Source organism: Cyprinodon tularosa, unplaced genomic scaffold, assembly GCF_016077235.1.
Source record: "Cyprinodon tularosa strain WSP-4 unplaced genomic scaffold, ASM1607723v1 ctg948, whole genome shotgun sequence".
Lineage (NCBI taxonomy): Eukaryota > Metazoa > Chordata > Actinopteri > Cyprinodontiformes > Cyprinodontidae > Cyprinodon > Cyprinodon tularosa.
Window position 1 is genome coordinate 26,413 of NW_024039727.1, and position 13,567 is coordinate 39,979.

The 13,567-nt window shown below is 38.8% G+C and overlaps 1 protein-coding gene across 2 annotated transcripts in view; it reads right to left on the bottom strand.

Annotated features, from left to right (window-relative positions):
- Positions 1 to 13,567, bottom strand: part of LOC119776630 (MAGUK p55 subfamily member 7-like) — a 98,465-nt gene that overhangs the window by 23,461 nt on the left and 61,437 nt on the right. The window contains exon 1 of one of the 2 annotated variants that reach the window (XM_038275171.1): positions 12,985 to 13,103. The exons of the other annotated variant lie outside the window; for it this stretch is intronic. The gene's annotated coding sequence lies outside the window, so the exon portion shown is untranslated. Of the gene's footprint in view, positions 1 to 12,984; positions 13,104 to 13,567 lie in introns of those variants that run through there. 2 annotated transcript variants of the gene reach the window in all.

The window sequence follows — 13,567 nt, forward strand, 5'->3', positions numbered from 1 at the left end:
AATAGTACACCCAAAACATGATTAGCCTTCATTTTCTACTCACCCCCATGCTGAACAACACTCTGGAGTACTTTTTTGATATCTCAAATGCATCTGGAGATCTGGGAGGCTTCTTGCTGTCTGCTGACATTCAAATAATGGAGGTCTATGGCGCCCGAGGCAGAAAGGTCCATAAAAGTCCACAAAAAACGTGTCAATATTCCTCCATACTGCTCGTCCAATGTATTCCAAGTGTTCTGAGTGGGTAGCATCCAGAATTTACTCGAAACGAAGTCATTTAGAATGTTTTTAGAGCATAAACAGTAGTGTATAGGATTTCCTGAAAGCGCGCGCCCGCACGTTCACAACGCTACGGAAGCCGGCAGACCAACCAGATGAAAGTGCGCATTCAGCGTCTGCTCTGCCGATAATGCAAGCGTAGAAGAAGAAATGTGCTGTTTACCTGTGCAAAGAAAGAAACAACGAAAGAAAAATGTCTGAGGACTTCAGTGTTGAGGAAGAGCATGAGTTCTTTGCCGAGCTGAATGCGCACTTTCATCTGGTTTGGTCTGCCGCGGTTTCCGTAGACTCGTGAACTCGCAGGCGCGCGCTTTCAGGAAATCCTATACACTACTGTTTATGCTCTAAAAACATTCTAAATGACTTCGTTTCGAGTAAATTATGGACGCTACCCACTCAGGACACTTGGAATACATTGGACGAGCAGTATGGAGGAATATTGACACGTTTTTTGTGGACTTTTATGGACCTTTCTGCCTCGGGCACCATAGACCTCCATTATTTGAATGTCAGCAGACAGCAAGAAGCCTCCCAGATCTCCAGATGCATTTGAGATATCAAAAAAGTACTCCAGAGTGTTGTTCAGCATGGGGGTGAGTAGAAAATGAAGGCTAATCATGTTTTGGGTGTACTATTCCTTTAAGAACCGACGCACCAACGCTGTGTTTTTGAAACATTTAAACAAATTTATAAACTGTTTTCTAGTTTTTTAACAACAGAGAGGTGACGCCTAAAACTGTTCACAAAGTATCAGAATGGTGTCTTACTCAATGTTTCCACCAGTACAGAGTTTGGTCACAACTGGCAAAGAAGGGAAGCAAAGACTTTTGTCCAAGAAAAACAAAGAACAGGGCGAAATCTGCAGACCGCTAAATGAGAAACAGCAGAAGGCTGCTGTGGTTAAGTTCCCCGATAAGTTTCCTTTAGATTTTTTAAGAATATCTGGAGAGCAATTGGTCCAGAAAATCTGAGCACTGCTATGAAATCTGTTCACAAGTGAGAGATTCTGATGTGTTGGGTGGATTCTCCTCAAAGGCAGCAGAATCAGAAAGGACTTTAAGATGTCATGACCCAGCACAAAAAAGGTTCTAGTAAAGAACCTTTAAAAAAAATCCAGGCTTAGATTTCAAATTCAGGCGGGATTATTAGAGCAAGTCCGCAAGAGAATCGATTCATTTATTTTTTTCCCCTCTATTTTTATCCATTTGCTCCTGGGCGTAATTCTCCCTCCCGTACTGGGATGGCGCTAAACCTATTTTGCCCTCCTACTTCGCTTCCTGGTTATACTTTTACAACAGTTTGTTGCAGTGAGCTTGACACAGATGTTTTTGATTTATGCCCAATATTGAAGCGTGGTCTGTGCTACATGCTGTGGGTCTAGATACGGCCGAGGCGGCGAGGAAGTGGGGGCGAGTTTAGTCCGACGACGGAGGGACATGAGGGCCAAAAAGAGCGGAGATCCAGGTGGAAAAAGGGTCCCAGCGTTCTCGCGCACCTCGCTCTTCTACCGGGTCTAACTTCACGAGTTGTTTTCCGTAATTTCGGTCATAAAAGCAAAACAAGCCGGCCTCCTGTCTGCGGTCAGCTGCAATCTGTGAAGGGGGCAGGGATGTCGACACCCTGGAGCCGAGGTATTGAATTGCACTCATTGCACTGATTTTGTGCAGTATTTTTGCAGTATTTTTTGATGCAACTTTCCTATTTCTGTTATTTACTGTTATTTCTAAAAAAAAATGCATAACGATATTACAGTTTTCATTGATTTATTTCAAATTTGAAATATTGTCTAGCCTGTAAGGTGTAAAACAAACAAAAAACAAAAATGAACCAATTAATCGAATGGTGTATTCTTGAGTATCGAAAAATAATAGAATCGTTGGGTCAAGAAATCGATACTGAATCAAATTGACATGATGGGTGTGATTTACACCCCTACTAGCTACCTGGAAGGGCTCCTGTGGAATGTTTTGGCAAAAAGGGAGGGACACTCAGTACAATTCTTCAAGCTGATTGGATAAATGGCCAAGTTGAACTTCCCTCCCATGTCCAGCTTTTAGCCAATCACAGAGCTGTGATGGATTTAATCTCTTGATTTGTTTCATAATTAGCGAAGTTAACTGATAAATAAAACGATTACCAGATCTGGCCAGGAAGATTTGCAAACATCTTTCCTATCCACAAAGCCCAAAAAAAAAACGGATCAGCCATGTTTGTTTAGCTTCAGCTGCTTCTGGCTGACGTCATAAATGTCACAGTTTTTTATTTGTTTCAAAACAGTTGTGTATTCGAGTCTAATTGCATCTTTCTTACAAAGTAAAAAATATTTAAATCTGACCCCAACCTGTAACAGATGAGTGGCCTCCTAAAAACACGTTGAAAAATGTTAATTTCTTATATTGATTTATATTATAATGACTTAATTTAATATACATTTCAAAAAGGGAGCTAATTTTTTTTCATTTTAGGATAAATGAATTTACTAAAAATCATATAAAATATTTGATTTTATTATTTTAATGATCTGATATGATTTATAGTGTAGTCAGTGTAGTCCTGTTTCTCTGACTGTGACTAACTGGATGTGCTCTCTTCATCCTCTGACATGGGAGCTGGCTCAGAGCTCGTCTGCCTGGCTGTGTGTTTCCTGGATGAGGCCGCCTGTGGAGCTGGTTTACAGTTCATTTTGTATCTCTGCTTCTGTCTCCTTGAACCCCAGTGGGCCTCAGTAGATGGCCGCTCACACTGAGCCTGGTTCTGCTGGAGGTTTCTTCCTGTTAAAAGGGAGTTTTTCCTCTCCACTGTCACCACAAGCATGCTTAGTGTGAGTGATTGCCTTTGAGTCAATGAGTCGATGCAATCAACTGGTTTTCCTTAGATGGAAAACTGAATCTGACTGGATGATCAGGTGAACTCCAAAGTGCCTTGAGATGACATGATGTGAATTGGTTCAACAGAAATAAACTGAATTGAATTAAACTTATTTTTAGTTATCTAATGATTTATATTACAGTTAAATTAATTTCTAATATTTGAATTAGGAACCCACATTTGGAACCCTTGAGTTAGAGAAGTGATCGGAAAAAAAAACAAGGACCAGCATTTACAGTAAAACCGCTATTCAAAAGGCGTGTGTAATTTATTATATGTGCACTGCTCATGTCCAGTAGTGAGCAAATAAAGTAGTTAAGCCCTAAACAGTGACTCAGTCAGAGATCACACACAGCAGAAGGAAGGAACTCCAGACGAATTAGTTCCCCTTTGACTTCTGCTGCCCCTCCTCTTCCTACTTCACCTGCTGTAGAGCTGCAGCTTGACGTCTGCTCTGGTTCTAACAGCAGATATCTCAATGTTTCTGAGGCTGTGGTCTATGAAAACATCATGTTTAAGGACTTTGATATAAAGTATTAAACTATGCTTTAAGTGACATCTAGTGGTGCAACCCGTAAACACAAAGCCAGAGTGTGTATGAAGATTGCCAGATCAAGAGAGAGGAGTAATAAACATTAATTCAAAAACACCCATGAAGGCGGCTCAGCTACAGCACTTTAGACGGATGCTGAAGCTTCTAAGGTATTGTTCCTGCAGGCCTCCATGTCTGCAGGCCAACATTTAAATACCCAAAGCTGCACTCTGTTTCAGCAAACCCTGGGAACTCTCATTTGATTGGCTCAGGAACCAGGAAGTAAACAGGGGCTACGCACTAAACTAAAGCCTGTCTGGACCACACCTCTTAATTTAAAGGGAGAAAAGCTGGACTAAGTTAATAAGATGATTGGTTGTTTATAGTCAGTGCCATCCTGGGTGACAAATTAAAATGATGTTCATTAATTTAACACTAAATTGTATTACTTACTGCTCCTTTAAACTTGAAGGTCATAGCTACATATAGGGAAGAGAATCTATCATATTTTCTTGTCATTGTGATTTATTTTTTTGTCATGATAAGAATTTTGTTTTATCATCTAAAGTAAAAAGCAAAGTAAAGTTAAAGCCTCCAAAAATGTGTGAATTTACACAATTTAATTTTTTTTTACATTTTTTCTTAATTTTTTTTCATTTTGTTTTTAAAATGAAGAAAATTTAATTAAAAGAGGGGTTACGGTGGGAATGCTTAGTGATATAAATCACACTTTGACGTATAACTCTGAACTTAATTTTCCTTTGGGGATTAATGGGGCATTATTGAATTGAATTATCAGAACAGTATTTGTAAATATGGGGCTATAATTGGCAAAGTGAAAAGGTTTTAACTTCACCACTAATTATTATACTGGTAGCAACACAAAATATCATGATGACTGCTGTTTCTGCTGGAGGTTTCTTCCTGTTAAAAGGGAGTTTTTCCTCTCCACTGTCGCTACAAGCATGCTTAGTGTGAGGGATTGCTGAAGAGTCAATGAGTCGATGCAATCAACTGGTTTTCCTTAGATAGAAAACTTAATGAATTTCACTGGATGATCTGGTTGAACTGTAAAGTGCTTTGAGATGACGTGTTGTGAATTGGTGCTATAGAAATAAACTGAATTGAATTTTGAGTTAATACCTGTTAGGTTTATTATTTATACATCATGTCCATTGTTATTCTGTTAGCCAGATTAGACAGAGTTATCTAACACCTGATTGGTCACCCTGCACATTAAGGCGAAGCAAATCGATTACAGAGACTCGATTCGCGTTAACCCCGCCCCCTAACTTTGATGGGTGAGTTTGACAGATGAAATAATTAAATGCACACTGAAATAATTATATATTTTTTTTTATAAAATGAAGACGTATTTTATTAAATTAATGACACATTTATATATTTATTTAATGAATTACACATTTAATTAATTGCTATCGCTGTATTTATTTATTTAATTGTGGCACTTTATATTAGTGACGTGGTTTTAATTAATGAATGACACATTTATTTATTTAATTCCACATTTAATTAATTATTGACACATTCAATTATTTATTTAATGCTGTATTTATTTATTTAATTTTGGCACTTTTTATCCTCCATAGATGTGCTCTGCTCAAGCATGCAAAAATGAGCTGATGGTACCGATCCTGCTAACGGTACGGAGCGGGTAGTGACAAGAAAAAACTGAAGGTTCGAAGAAGAATAACATCTTTAAAGGAAAATTAAATTAACTTTAATGAATCCTTCATGGTTAGCCTTAGCTTTGGGTGTTGGTAAGAAGCAGCTGTGAAGATGGATTAGATGTGAAATCAGTTTGTATTTCAGCTGCTTTACATTAACACGGTCGATTGGAGCCGCAAAGTGTGAAGCCTGATGGACGGAACCCGATAGAGCTGCAGCCACAATCGCTCAGCCATCAATGACAACAACAGACGACTAAATGCAGAGGATCCAGATGTGGATCCAACTAACTGCTAAATAACTACTACTACTCTCAAGTAATATTCGTCAACATGACATCTGGAGATTGAAAAAAAAAATACTACAGCTGCTCTTTTCCATTTCAGATCTCTGGAAAAAACACATTACTGAATCATGTTTAAGTCCGACCTCACTGCAGCGCAGCCAAGATGTCACCACTTGGATTTTTATCCACCGCAGGCTGCTGGCAGGACAAGGCTGTGATTTCTGGAGTGTGTGTCTACTCATTAAAAGCTGTGAGCTTTACAATGCATTAGAGAGGCTACTGGAATACAACGCTGTGGTCCCTCAGATGATTGACGTTCCTGGAAAGACTCACTGCAGGAAGAGAATCCATTTCGCTAAGAACCGCATGGACTAAATGTGAAAAAACTGATGAAAATAAAGTTTTAATCTAAATATTGGCTTCATCAGAGGATAGCTTTACATAGAAGCACAAGTAAGAGTCTCTAAACCTCAGGAGAGACTTTCCTGATGCCACATGTTCTGCTTAAAGATCCAACACGCCTTCTTATATTATTCTTTGTTATTCTTTTAACTTTAACAGAGGAATCTGAAAAATTTGTTTAGTAACGACAGATGACATAACCTTGCGCTGCAAACTGGATTGTCGCAAGATCTGAGTTTTCATTCCCTCAACTAATGCATCTTGAAAGACTCCAGCTAATACGTCCGTCTCCGAAACACAAGCGAGTTGGATTAATGACATGCCAGCAGTGTCTTTTGGGGTGGGACATGTAGGAATGATGACAGTCAGAAGGGCTTTGCTCACTAGCCTCGTGAGACCATCCTGATCTCGCGAGCTTTCAAGGTTTCACTCGCTAATCAGTCTGGAGACTCTCCGTTAAAGAAAATTTGGAGCAGTTCACCAAACGAACATCCAATCAGCGTTGGCTTTGAGGCGGGTTGAGGTGTGACGCAACGAGTAGCGCGACAGTTCATTCTAAAGAACATGGCGGCTTCAGCCGATGAAACTAGCGTTAGCGTGGCTATCGAGCAAGTTTTATCGGAATTACACAGCATTTGTTCACTGAAAGAAGAGCAAAACACTGCTCTGGAGGCTTTTCTCAGAGGAAAAGATGTTTTTGCTCTTCTCCCGACTGGTTTCGGCAAGAGTTTGATCTATCAATTGGCTCCTCTTCGTCGTCGCTCTGTTAGTACGTCATATGCTTTGTCGATCTGATTGGTTTATTTGGCCCGTCTATCACCAACATAGGCCAATCAGCTAACCAGTATTTTCGCCCCTTCCCAAAATTACTTCAACGGAAGGTTTCCAGATGGATATGATCAATATCGCTAAAGTACTTTCACACCTAACGGCTAAACGCACCACTGCGTCACCGTTTCTGTGTTTGTTGGTTCCACCTAAACATGGCGAACCTGGATTTACACAGAGTCATGGTGGTTTATGTATCATGAAAAGCCAAAGAAATCACAAGAATTCACAATATTCTTCCTAGACAGAACCAGTTTGGAAAGAGGACCTACCAGCACTGCCAGGAACACAGTCTAGATGACGGTAGCTTTCATTCAGACTTCAGTCTAATCAGGACCTGAAACTCTCCCAATTAGGGAAAGGATCACCTGGACAGCAGAGATAAGATGAGCTGGCGTTCTAGTGCTTAGAAAGGAGGAGATTACAGCAAGAGCCCAGACATAGAGTGTCTCAGAGCTGGGCAGAGGCGGTCAGAGCTGGCAGCAGTTGACTGAGGCTAGCTCTGGAAGCTAAGAGAAGGAGGTCGGAGGAGGAAAATTGTAAATCGGAGCACTTTTTGCTGGCTGAGAGCGCCACAGCTGGGGAGAGAGCAGCTGGCCAGAGGACGACGAATGATGAACGCTTTAACAGTCCTTCTAGGGTAAATTAGGAAAGCTTTTTCAAAGGCCACTGTTGTCGGAAAAGTTTGATTTCTCTCCTATTATATATTAATTTATCCTATTTACTCACTATAAAAGTTTTCACTCAGTCTGTTTCTCTCTCAAGGCCACACAATTCTCTGCAGGATGGTGTTTGCTTCTTCCCATAACAAATTGCTTCTTCCTATAACAAATCAGATTCTTTCTCAAGATTTATTCATGACATGTTACTGTTTAACCTGTAATTTGTAATTAGTTTTGACTTTGACTACTTTTGCATTGTTGTAAGTAAGGGGGAATGAACGCTGCTCTAGCAGAACAGGGCAGAACGCTGTGCCATAAGGGCTGTATGATGACTGTTCTCTCTTTGCAAAGATATGAATAAATGTGCCGACTGAGTGAAATCCATCGATCTCCGTTTCTTAAACTAGGGTGAATAGTTGAATACTTTTTTCCCATGACAACCACTTAGAAATGTCTTACAAGCATTCCCTACGCGACATTTTGCAATCACCATTTTTTTTATCGATTTTAATTCAAAAAAGCTTAATCTCCACTGTTATCCTTCACCTTACATTACAGCCACATCTAGTCCCTGATTAGTTGTTGCAATACAAAAATGCACACAAAAATGTGACTTTTCAATCCCTGCAAATTGTACTTTTCATCCAACTCAGGTGATTCCATCTTGTTCACGGTAATGCTACGTAACGGCTAAAAACAATGGCCGACAGGGCCTTTGAAGCCGCAGCTCCCTGTCTGTGGAATGCCCTCCCAGACCACCTTAGGGCCCCCCGGTGGATTGTTTTAAGACTGGACTGAAAACTTTCCTTTTTAGAAATGCCTACAATTGCTGATTTTAAATTTTTTTAATAGGCTACGTATGCATTTGAATGTATTGATTTTAATGATTGTCTTTTTACTGTGTTTTTAATGTTTTGGTCTTTTAACCTTGTTATAATTTTCCCTTTTTTTTTATGTAGCACTAAGAGATTTGAAGTCAAATGTAAAGTGCATTACAAATAAAATTCATTATTATTATTATTAATGCCTAAAAAGAAAACATTTCTCCTCACTATATGTGCATCCATCACCTGACAGTGCTGTAATGACGTAGAGTAATCACTCCAGGCGTGAAAATGAAAGATTAAAGATTAACCGCTTTAAAAAAAAAACAAGAAGAAACAGTTTTTCTACAGAAAACTGTGCTTTTAACTTTAAAATTAATTCTTCACAAAATGACCTAAAACAACTTCAAAAATAAATAAAAAAAAAAAGCATTTTAAGTTAACATAAGTCAAACAGATTTAACTGGCTACCAAAGAAGCAATGCTGACATCGATTTATAAGGCTAAGCAAATGATTTACCCTTTGACGTAGACATGGATAATAAAAACTCATCCTTATTCCGGGTCATAAATCTACCTTTAACACAATACAATGCATTCCTACATATTACACTTCTATTGCTTCTTGTCTTTTCTTGATCCAGAGCTCTTAATCCTTCCTGGTGTTTTACTTAATTTCTGAATGTGTCCCAAACTGACCTCTGAAGTGATGTAAATGGACCAGGAAGAGGCTGAGTGATGCATTCAAGACATTTGTACACAGAAGTTTATGCTTTGAAAAACTAATAAAGGAATCTACCAAATATGATGCTTGAAAAAGTTTTCTTTAAAGGTGCAAAAACGTAATAAAAAAGGTCGGCACTATGAACCTAGTAAACCACAGGTTATGAAATTTTATTTCATTTTCATGACTTGGCGTAAATAAAGATAATGTAAATAAAGTATAGAGCAAAATTAAATTTACTTCCTCGAGGTGTGGAAAGCTTTATTAAATTATCTAAATCTAAATATGAAAATTGGCAGGTTTGTAAATTTACACTAAGCTAGAAAAGAGATTAAAAAGGAGTAGAGCTAAAACAATTAATCAGATTGATTATTGAAACAATTGTTTAATTTCGTAATGGAAATTTCAATGTTACTTGCATGGAAAGCATCAATGAAATAAAATAATCTTATTCTAAATAAATAATTACTTTAAAACTAACATATATTTTTACTTTACCGTCATATGCATTAGAATCTAGAAAAGTTATCCTTTCCTTGAAAAGGACCTATGCATTTTAATGTAAAAAAAAAAAGAATCAGGTGAAACACTTTTTTGTTTATGATCCCTTTACTCCGGAGGTAGCTTAATTGTTTTGCGAGATCTCGCAAAAGTATTGCCAGATCCTGCAAAAGTATTGCCAGATCCTGCAAAAGTATTGCCATCTGGCAATACTTTTGCAGGATCTGGCAAAACTTTTGCGAGATCCCGCGATAGTTTTGCAGGATCTGGCAATACCTTTGCGAGATCCCGCAATACTTTTGCGAGATCCCGCAATACTTTTGCAGGATCCCGCAATACTTTTGCAGGATCTGGCAAAAGTATTGCCAGATCCTGCAAAAGTATTGCCAGATCCTGCAAAAGTATTGCGGGATCTCGCAAAAGTATTGCCAGATCCTGCAAAAGTATTGCAGGATCTTGCAAAAGTATTGCGGGATCCTGCAAAAGTATTGCAGGATCCTGCAAAAGTATTGCGGGATCCTGCAAAAGTATTGCGGGATCTCGCAAAAGTATTGCGGGATCTCGCAAAAGTATTGCCAGATCCTGCAAAACTATCGCGGGATCTCGCAAAAGTTCTTTTTTCCCCCTCCATGTCCCTTTAGGGGCTCCGTAGACAACAATAAATGTGAGGATTTCCTGAAAAAAAATTTTTTTTAAATGAATTTAAAGTTATTGAAGTTTTAGAAGGAGCACATCTCATTCATCACCGTCAAACATTATACGGTTGCCCCATCACAACTAAATCCTTAGATTCTGGTGTTTGACCAGAACATCGTCAATTATAGTTAATGATCTTAACAAATCTAAAATCTTAAACATGAAACATTTGGTAATGATAAAGATGAAAAACATCATACTGATCATCGTGAAAAACTAAACAGACATAGATATGACACAATTTCTAGCCTACTGCATCGTAGGGCTGGGCGATATAGAAAAAAAGCGTATCGATAAAAAAAAATGCATATTGATCGATATCGATAATTATTGAAAAGATTTGAAACCATATTTTATGTGCAGCTCTGCCTGGACTTTTTATAATATTGCTAAATGATTTAATTTTAATAAAAAACACAAACACAGACTTCGAATTAAATCTTTATTTAACCAACTTTTTTAACCATAACAGAATTGTTTTAAAGAAAAATAACTTAAGAGACCTGAGTTATGTTATTAAATACTGACAAAGAATAAACTAAAGTGACCAGAAAAGTGACCAAAATAAATATAACAAATAAATAAATGCCCCCCCCACCGCCACCGCCCCGTTTCCTGCTTTAACCTGAGTTATTACTTTGAAGTTTCTGGCCCTTCAGCATTTTTATCTCAATTCTTAGAACTACGTGGGAAACTGCCCAGAACTGAAAATATATATATATTTTCCGAAGATTCCTCAGAGGAGAGCCGCACCGGGGCCTACACAGCTCGTACTCCTGCGGCTGTGAGCGGCTGAGATGATTAAAAAAAAGTTGGTTTCGTTATCAGACTGGTTTTCACTGGTTCCCGACACATTTTCCAGATGACTGTGGTTTGTTTTTGGTCCGAGTTGCCATGACCGAAATACTGCCAGACTGCCGAACTACAAAAACCTTTCTTTGAAACAATTTCCTCCGCCTCTCCTTGCTGCACATCTTCATGTGCTCTGTGTTGTGGTTTGAGAGGGCGGCGCTTGGTGACGGCATGCCTGGGTCCGCGATTGTGATTGGTTGGGAGGAAGCAGTGACTAGCATAAACCTACATGCTAGGCTACAATGAGAAGGAAGGAAAACTGCGTTTCTTTTTTATCGAACTTTTATCGACCCTCTTTTTTTTTATTGCGCCACACGTCTATCGATCGATATATATCGTTATTGAATTATCGCCCAGCCCTACTGCATCGTATTCATCCAACTAAGCTTACAGATCCAGAACTCTGGAGGAGGGGCACGTGGAGCTAACTTGACTCCGCCAGATGGATTTGCTTCGCATATCCATCTGGAAACCTTCCGTTGAAGTAATTTTGGGAAGGGGCGAAAATACTGGTTAGCTGATTGGCCTATGTTGGTGATAGACGGGCCAAATAAACCAATCAGATTAACGAAGCATATGACGTACTAACAGAGCGACGATGAAAACACAACCACAAGCCAGGCTACTGTTGCCGAAACCAGTCGGGAGAAGAGCAAAAACATCTTTTCCTCTGAGAAAAGCCTCCAGAGCAGTGTTTTGCTCTTCTTTCAGTGAAGAAATACTCTGTAATTCCGATAAAACTTGCTCGATAGCCACGCTAACGCTAGTTTCATCGGCTGAAGCCGCCATGTTCTTTAGACTGAACTGTCGCGCTTCCCGTTGCGTCACACCTCAAAGCCAATGCTGACTGGACATTCATTTGGTGAACGGCTCCAAATTGTGTTTAACAGAGAGTGAAACCTTGAAAGCTCGTGAGATCAGGATGGCCTCACGAGGCTAACGTGGAGCAGGGAGGATATAAAAGTCAACCAGACACATGAAAGAAAGTGCTCTGGTCAGAGGCGAGCAGAACTGAACTGTTCAGCCTCGATGGAAAATGCCAAGCCAACACAGCACGTTTCCCAACATGTAGATGCATCATTCCAACAGTACACCATAGTGGTAGCAGCATAATGTTTAGGGACGCTTATTTATCAAGGACAGGGTAGCTAGTGAAAGCAGATGTGGAGATAGGCAACCTACGGCAAGACTTGCCGTCTCCCTGGAAAACATTTTTGTCTTTAGACGAGCAAAGCGGGTACAGACGTACAATAAGTTAACGGACCTGAGGCTGTATCTGCAGCTAAAGGTGGATCTACAGAGTAGTTTCTATTGAAGGTTAAATATAAATATATACTACATTTCTTTAGTTTCTTAGTTGTAACAAAGAATATTGCTTCCACATGACATTATTATTTACTTTGTTACGGTGTGTTCCTTAAAATACAGATTAAAAAACAATGAAGTTTGTAGCAGTTTAGTAACAAAAATACAGGTGCATCACACTGCATTAATAAATATATAAGGTCTAAGTGTTTTTTCACAAATTGGGGCTACAACTTTATCCCATTCAATTTCCACAAATCGCTGAATGAATTTTATTCATTCATTGCACAACTCTACAGAATCTCTACAAAAATGCACTGGAATCCAGAAACAAAACAATATTACCTTTATAGGACAAAAATAAAATGAGGTTTCCCCAAAGGATACAGTGCCTTGGTGTTTCTGTGAGTATAAGCAAACATGAGAACCTAGAAGTTTCCCTTTTAAGAACAAACATGATCCTAACGTTTATCACCACTGGCAAGAAGAACTAAAAAAAAAAAAAAGGAAGATAGAAACTATGAGCAGAGACTTACCAGATCCCTTTCCTCAATAAAAACGCTTCTCAAACAAGAGCAAGAGTGAAAACACAATTAGAAGCCGACTCCTCACCACCAGCCCGCCCGCCCGCCGGCTCAGTCTCAGCTCACCTGAACAGACCTGAAACTCTAGTTTTTCTTTTTTTTTGTTTTCTAGCCCTGCTTCCTTAAAGCCTCGTCTGCTCCACCCTTTTCACTACAAAACCTGCTCATGTGTAAACAAAAAAGACATCAACCATTTTAATTTTCTGTACATTTTTTTTGGTCAGTTTAAAACCCCCAAAAAATGTAGCTTCTACATGCATTTCTCAAACCTGTTTAGGCTTTGATGGTATTTTTTTTATCAAAACAAATTAGAGGTAAATTTTATTCTATAAATCATAAGTACATGAATCTTCTAATTATGTACTTCAAGAATAAGTTTTAGGAAAACTACTGGAAAAATATGTGATCCTGCTGTTATGATGCGTTTCAGCAAATGCAATAACTTCATCCTACCACTAGATGGAGCAATATCCTCGTTAAATAATGGTTTCAGGGCTGTTAAACAACCAAATATGAATTTGTTTTAATACTATAA